At 43.8% G+C, this 8,146-nt stretch overlaps 1 non-coding gene across 1 annotated transcript; it reads right to left on the bottom strand.

Moving 5' to 3' along the window:
- Window positions 1–578: 578 nt before the first annotated feature.
- trnal-aag (transfer RNA leucine (anticodon AAG)) lies at window positions 579–660 on the bottom strand. Its single transcript has one exon. It is a non-coding gene; the product is annotated as a tRNA-Leu (tRNA).
- Between the last annotated feature and the right edge of the window lie 7,486 nt (window positions 661–8,146).

The raw sequence follows: 8,146 nt of genomic DNA, 5'->3' as shown, positions 1-8,146 counted from the left end.
AGCCATAAAGTAATCTCACAACTAATATCAGGGCAATTCCAAACTACTCTTTCAATGATACTTGAGCCTCAGTGCACCACCATATCCCAGACAATGCTGAAAAGAGAGAAAGAAAGAACATAATAAGAATAGGCCACAAAAAGTGAATTTCACCAATCACAGTCTCGATTAGATCACCTTTCCCTTCCGGTGTCTCCGGGACGGAAACGAAGGAAATTGGAGAAATTCAATAACATATGACATCAAAATTCATCGGAACGATTTTCCCATTCGTCAGAAAGCCAAGTAACGATGAATCGACTCACCGCAGGACTTTGTTTCACAACAGCGTTGAAATAGCAGTCTCCATTCGGTTCCAGTAAAATCTCAACATGCTTGGAACATAAAGCAACAGTAGAGCTGTTTGCAATTTTCCACGCGGGAGGCGAACACGATCAAGACAGCATAGACAATTTGGCACTTTCCCACTACACATTTAATTCCCCGGGAAGCAAATCAAATTGTTTTGTGAACAGCAGTACAGCGGGAATGGAAACAGCATTTTAACAAGCTGTGTCGTTGCAACTGATCAGTAGAAATGGCAGTGGTGGGATTCCAACCCACACCCCTGTCGAGACTGGAGCCTTAATCCAGCGCCTTAGACCGCTCGGCCACACTACCAGCTGCGCTACCACCCAATTTTCTTGCATTTCCAATTGAGCTCCTGCATGACGACAGATGGAAAGTCACGTGAAATGGGTTCCATGATTCCTCTCCGACTCGCACGGCTGCTTGGATGTGCCGGCTACAATATCAATTTCGCAACAAATAATGATAGCTCATCAATCCGGATAAAAATCAATGGTAAGCTGAGGCTATCTTCTCAGACTCTTTTCAGCTACAAATGTATCTGTGAGTGCGTGAGCAAACATGTTCGCTTATGATTTGGTCAAATAACCATGAACTGCTTGACATTACTGCAATTTCGATTCTTGCTTTGCTAAATGATTTCACCCATTGCTCGAAACAGGACAACTTTCACGTTTACACGGAACATGAAACACACCGGACTACAGGGAAAATGCACAAAGCTGAGCAGGCCGTGTTCCACATCATACCGTGCAGCATAGTTTCAGTCACTGTGTCTGTTTTGCAGAATAAGAGTCCCAAAGAATGTTCTCCAGCCTAAAAGCGGAGGTAGCATTACAATCCGAGAACGACCGATCACAGTGTGAGGATGCTCTGACCTCGGGGCCAGTTCGAGATGCCACTTTCCTTGCCTTTTACATAAACCGTGCAATTGGCTGCAGGGATGTTCACACCTGGACATGAGCCACATCGATACAACTGAGTTGGAAACCTGCGTGGGAATCAACGAGAAGCGACTCAATAAATCTTGCTAAATTCCATGGTGCTTATTAGAAATGCAGTTTCTGTTCACCTCAATTTAAAAGGCAGTTTTTGAACATAGTAACTGAAATCAAAAGCTAATTATCTCACCCCACTTCCACTCCGGGAGAGGTGCTAACTGCACTTGATTGCTTTTTGTTCTCGATGTGAAGAGCTCTCACGCCTGAGTCACCTTCACGCCTCTTGTTGCTGAGTGACTCAAAAAGAAGGAGTTTCACCAGAGCTGCAACTGCCTCACTTTCCCAGTCGCTCTCCCCGTTGACATTTTCCTGCTCATCAGTGATTTAAAGAAAACCAAAAGGATGCGATGTTATTCTGCAGCCTCTTTGTCGATTCCTCCGTTTAAATTCCAACATGGCTTAGATCTCGGGGCGCACCTTAATACTAGCTTTGAAAGCACAGGTCCAGAGCTTCCTCTGAGAGTGCAATTTCTTTCATTGCTGTTGCTGATTGAATGAGCCACTAACGTGCGAACTGCTCCAAAACATGATTCAGGACCTCTGGTGCCAATTCTCGCACTTTGAATAACGACAGACAGCTTCCAAATGAGGCAGCATAGACAATTTGGCACTTTCCCACTACACATTTAATTCCCCGGGAAGCAAATCGAATTTTTTTGTGAACAGAAGTACAGCGGGAATGGAAACAGCATTTTAAGAACGCTGTGTCGTTGCAACTGATCAGTAGAAATGGCAGTGGTGGGTTCGAACCCACGCCCCTGTCGAGACTGGAGCTTTAATCCAGCGCCTTAGACCGCTCGGCAACACTACCAGCAGCGCTACCACCCCATTTTCTTGCATTTCCAATTGAGCTCCTGCATGACAACAGATAGAAAGTCACTCACTTATCTTTCACCTTTCTGTTTCCAACAGCTCATTGTTGTCCAGGGTAATTGACATCTTGAAAAAGTTAAAACAAATGACAGTTGAAATTGGTTACAAAATTGAGCCAAGGATGTCGTCAATGTTTGGTCTATAGGGTGAGGTGGAACAGGCTGGACATCTTTCCCGACAGCGTAACGGCTGCGACATGATTTTATGGAAGGGTTGTAAACTGAGTATTTTCGTGTTTTACCCAAGCTGGGGTGAGTTGAAAACTCGAGAGCATAGGTTTACGGTGAGTGATCTGAAATTGACAAAGGACCTGAGGCACATTTCCCACACACAAGGTTGTGCGTGTATGAAATGAGCTACCAGAGGGAGTGGAGTAGGCTATTGCACTTAAGAAAATTGCAATGGTAATCGAATGAGTTTCTGAATAGGATGGGTTTAGAGGGATTGAGGCCAAATGCTGGGGAACGGGACTTGTTTAATTTTGGTTATATGGCGAGCATGGATGAGCTACACTGAAGTATCTGTTTCCACGCGGTGTTCCCCAATAACATTGTGTTGCTTACACCGGTTTTAAAGAATTACCATCATAGCAGCAGGGACACTTGGCAATGTTGGTTGGTTTTGTGATTGAAAGTCTTTGTCCAGCGGGTGTGCCACAGGGATCTGTGCATTATGGGCATTAATTGCTCGGATGTGAATGCAGAAGGTATCATTATTGGTTTGCAAATGACAGGAAAGGTGAGGGTGTTGTCCACAGTGTGATAATGGTCTCAGGCTACAGTCTGAAGGTTGAGTCTGAGACAGAATTTCAAGAGAGTAATTTCAATTAATAAGCAGGCAAGAGCACAGCAGGCATTAAGGGAAAACTATCAATTAAACTGCATTACCTCAATGTAAAAGACTTGAAAAGTAAGGCAGATGAACACTCGGTTGGATGGGATCATGGGAATGGTAAATCACAGGAGTTACAGAAACACAGCTGAATGAGGGCCTCGACAGGCAGCTCAAAGTTCCAGGGCACAGATGCTATAGGAAGGATGGAATGGGAAGCAAGAGAGGAGGGGAATTGGTGATTTTGATCAGTGAAAACATCACTGCAACACTTAGAGAGCATATTACTCGAGAACTGCCAGCGAAGCTTTATTCATGGAACTGAGAAATATGGCTGGATGATCAGTTTGATATGACGGTAGTACAGGTCCGCAGTAGTCAGCGGGAAATTGAACAGCAAATACGTCGGAGATCTCAGATATCTGTAAGAATGATAGGGTGGTAATGGTCGGGGATTTTAACTTTCTCAACCTCGACTTCCTGCAGCAAGGTAGGGGTTGCGCACCTCGATATTTGCTGTGGGGAAAAAGGGGAATCCAGGAGAAAACAGTACAAGGAGCGCACTGTCACAGCAATGCCCCACCCACCCCCTTTCCACGGTCACCTTCTGCCCCAAGTGTAACAGAGTCTGTGGAAGGCCCAATTGGTCTGTACACCCACCAACAGATTCCCCTGACAATGGGAGAGAATCAGCCTTGTCTGTGACCCATTACCAATGAGATGGTGAGATAGGAAGATTGAATCCATTCACTATTATCCCAGTGCATTTGTTACAAATTCCAATAATTCCCTGTTAATGCAGTGTCTAAAACTGGAATGCTTATAAGGGGCCCTGAACACCTGTCCGTCCAGTCCTATGTTCTGATCCTTATTACCCAGAATTTGGTCTCCGACTGTTTGATAATCTGAAGCCACATATTGTCTTAGCCATCTATTGCAATCTCTAATGGTGAGAGTTCCCCGTTCTGCTTTCCATTCTGCCTGACCTTCCACAATGTTGTGTCCTGTGAATATTAATACCTCACCTTTTTGTTCACCTTGTGACCGTGTCTCCGTGATGGTGATTAGATAGAAATCACAAGTCACACGAGCAAATCCCTTATTGCAAATGCTTCATGCACTCAAATTAAGAAGCATTAATTTACTTTAAAAATCACAATTTCCTGTTACAAACTTATCTGTTGATGTACAATTTTACTTAAACTCAGTGTCTTCCTGTTTCTTTCTGTTTCTCCTCAGTCACATCCCCAAGTTTCAATATTTCAACATTTCTCTATGGAATTGGGAATTTCCTTTCAGCTGAGCCCTGTCCCTCCTTTTCTGTGTCAGTTTAAAGCACTCTACATAATCCCGGTCATATGATTGACCAGGTCCCAGCGCTGTACCATCCCTGTAAAATAGCTGACTCCGCTCTGAGTACTGGTAGCAGTGCTCACTGCAGCAGAACCACTTCTTTTGACACCATGGTTTCATCCTGATACCTTCCTGCGCTCTAATGATATCACTCATTAACTCTCCATGTGGTATGCCTCAATGTCTAACTGCTGCCTCTGTCAATGCCTTTCGCTTTTACAGCTGGTCTAAGATCCTGAGATAACAGAATTCTTCACTCCAGAGAGAGGAGGCAGCAGAAGTCTGGGACGGAGACTGGCTTTCTCTAGATCTCTGTTGGACTCAGTGCTCCTCTACATGAGTAATCCTCACTGCATCATTCTAATTACCCATTCTGTCTGTTTCTCTGTCTCCTGCAGATACTCAGGATATTCCAACTCCTGTCTCATCCATCACCACATTGAAGATGGTTGGTCAGCCAGAGAGAGATCGAGAGGCAGGTCTAAAGCCTTTAGTAAATTCTGCAACCAGTAAAGTCACTCACAGTAAACAGCACAGGGAGAAGTTAGTGGCCTCTAACTTTCGACCGGGAAGACAACACTCAGATATAATGCTGGTCACTACAAATCTTTCTACCTTTCACATCCTCCCCTTATGACTACAATAGTCATTTCCATTACCTTCATGTGCTGCCCTAATTCTGTCTGTGACTCTCACCATGTCCCACCCCTACAGCCCACCATTTTTCTGAATATCCTCCTTCAAACGCTCCCTATCTATGTCACCTGTTCCAGCCTCGACAATTCTCCTTATCATTGGAAAAAACCTTCCATTCAAAGCTGATCAAATATCCTCTAACTCTCCTGATCGATCTAACTACTTTTAGTTGTGAAACTCTCATTATCTCTGCAAAGTACTATCCAATAGGATTTAAAGCCCTCCCTGCCGTTGCATGGTCCTCCCATCCATACAACAGTCCCTGTCTTTGTAACATTGTCCTGCATCTTTCAACCTCCTGTTTGCTGAATCCTCTTCAGCCACTGCACTTTCTCTATTTCTGTCACTTTCCCCTCGTCTTCGAAACCGCCATCTATCTAATACCACGCAGTCTCTGCAGCCCTCCCTATTTCTAATCACCAACTGCCTCTACAACCCTCCCTACATCCTTTCCCACTTCCAGCCCCTTCAGCACCTTATATAAATGCAAACACCCCATTTGCCAAGGCTACTCCAGGTCCGACAATATCTGTCAGAATCTGAAGTCCACACTCACTCTAACCTGCAATTCTCTCTCTAATCCATTAACATCTGCAGCCACCACTGCTGTGTGTACTTTTCTTCAGTCCTGCAGTCCCATTAAGCTTCACAAGCTTGCATTAACTAAAGCCTGTGTATCTTAGTAATGTCCTAAAAACTTTCATGTCTCTGTAAACTGCTCCAAATTATCCACTATCTCCATAAACATCTACAGTTCATAAAGCTGTCCCCTTCTGTATAACCTCTTCCAGTCCTGTCAACAGCCCCAATCTATGGTGCCCCTTTAATGTTCCCTTGTTGTGTAATCACTTTAAGACCCTGACGAATTCCTGATCTTATCACCAACTGCAATCTTTGTGACTGTCCAGTTCCAATAAGACTCACTTTCAGTGCCAACTCATCCAGTCTCTACATCCATCTATAATCTCCTTATCCTTCTCCAATTCTTTGATGCTAATTAAATTAAATTTCACCATCTTTCCCTCCACCCTCCCGACCACAGGAAACTCTTTCAGCTTGCGCAACACTCCCCATCTGTGTATCTGTCTCCAACCCAGCAACCTGGCATTCTCCCTTGCCTTTCTATCTATGTCGTCTCCAGGACCTAGAGGCCCTCTTGTATCTGTAAGCATCTTCAGTCATTACAACCTGCCATATCTCTGTTAGTATACACGGTTCTCTTCTCCCTGAAACACCCCCTGTCTCTACCTCTCAGTCTGCCTGCCTCTCCCTACATCCATACCTATCCCTATCTCCAGAATGGAATCCAACTCCCTCTATCACTGTAAATTCCTCCAATCACCAAACACCTTTGTCCCATTGACATTCTTGACCAGATGTAACTTTGTTTAACTCTAGCATCCTCGAGCCCCTGTAAGCCTCCCTAAATCTGTAACCTCTTCTCATCTGTTCAGCCCCCCAGTACTGAGGAATGACTCTCTGCATTCGCCATAAGGCAGATGGAATGACAGTGAACAGACGTAACGGAACCGTCATTCCGGAGATGTAGCTGCAGAATGACCATTGCTGGGAAGGGAATATTGAAGGGTTTTTGGGATCTCGGCAGGCTAGGCAAAAAGCCAGCAAGTTGTGAAGAAAGAATGAGATTAATGCATTAATGAGACAGTCATGTGGATCTGAAGATCAAATGTTGGAATCTATTTGGATGGAGCTGAGAATAAACAAGCAGCAGCAGCCCTTATCAGAAATTCTTTTATAGGCACCAGGCACTGATGGTAATGTCAATATGGTTACGGTCAGGTTACTGAATATACTTGTAGCAAGGGCAGTACAGTAACTGTGTGACAGTGGTCTCCATCCCGACTAGATATCAGGGCTGTATCGGATAGAATCCAGGATTACACATGAGATGTTTTTCTATAAGATCATATCAAGGAGCCAGCCACAAAATTGTCTATTGTAGATTAAATGCAGTGTAATTATAAATATCTCATAATCTCATTATAAAGGAGTTTTGTGAGCAGTGACCCACAATGTTATAATGTAGATATGGTGTCTGAGTTAAGACCATGAGATGTACGAGTGTGGGCGGTCCTCTAAGCAGAAATGTGTGTGAAGTTTTGAAGTGGCTTTTACACAGAAACATGAACAGGCAGAGAATAGAGGGATATGGATCATGTGCAGGCAGGTGGTATATGTCGAGAACAGCACCATGGACAAGCACAGCCATGGTGGGCCGAAGGGTCTATAGCTGTGCAGTACTGTTCTATTTTCTAACTTCCCAGCATCTACCATGTCAACGCCCTTCAGAATCTTGGAAGTTACATTCAATTCCTGTCTCATTTTTCTAAACATCAATGGGTTCACCCTCAATCACCTTCACCTCTTCCCATTTGAAAGTTCATCCATTCTCAGGATTAGCCGAGTTACCCTTCTGTGGCCTGCTTCCATTGGAAGAATATCTTTCCTTCGGGCACTCATGCCGTTCATAATATTGTAGGTGTGGTCTGACTCGTATCTTGTATAGTTTTTGCAAGACAACATTCCCTTTGAAATAAGTGGCAACATTGGATTTGCCTTCTCTAATACCTGCTGAGCCTGGGAACTACCTTTTTCAGATTGACAAACAAGAACTCCGTCAACCCCTTCTGCTGTCAGTCTGAAACCAAATCGTGTTAGCCTGACAGCATGCTGATATACGTTAGAAAGGATATGTGAATAAACAATAATTGGACCCTTAGAAAAACATTTTGTAAAATAAAATGTGTTTTTGAACCAGTTGGACTTTATTTGTTGGTGTAAATAGAAATGGCAGAATAGATAAGGGTGTAGGTAGGGCGTGTTGTTATGGGGGATACGTTCTATGTGAATTTTCAGAAGCCTTGATGTAAGTTTCACTAAGGGCTGAGGGGTAACTTGTTCAAGGATAGTGCCCATTAAATATAAATAAGATCTTCTATGTGTAGAAACAGAGGATTTGGATGTGATATTAACCAAAATAAATCTTGTGGAGAAAGACATGAAAGCTCAGGAACTTTGGGAAA

The sequence above is a fragment of the Hemiscyllium ocellatum genome, unplaced genomic scaffold, assembly GCF_020745735.1.
Source record: "Hemiscyllium ocellatum isolate sHemOce1 unplaced genomic scaffold, sHemOce1.pat.X.cur. scaffold_302_pat_ctg1, whole genome shotgun sequence".
In the NCBI taxonomy this organism is placed as follows: domain Eukaryota; kingdom Metazoa; phylum Chordata; class Chondrichthyes; order Orectolobiformes; family Hemiscylliidae; genus Hemiscyllium; species Hemiscyllium ocellatum.
This window is presented reverse-complemented; position numbering and strand designations above follow the sequence as displayed.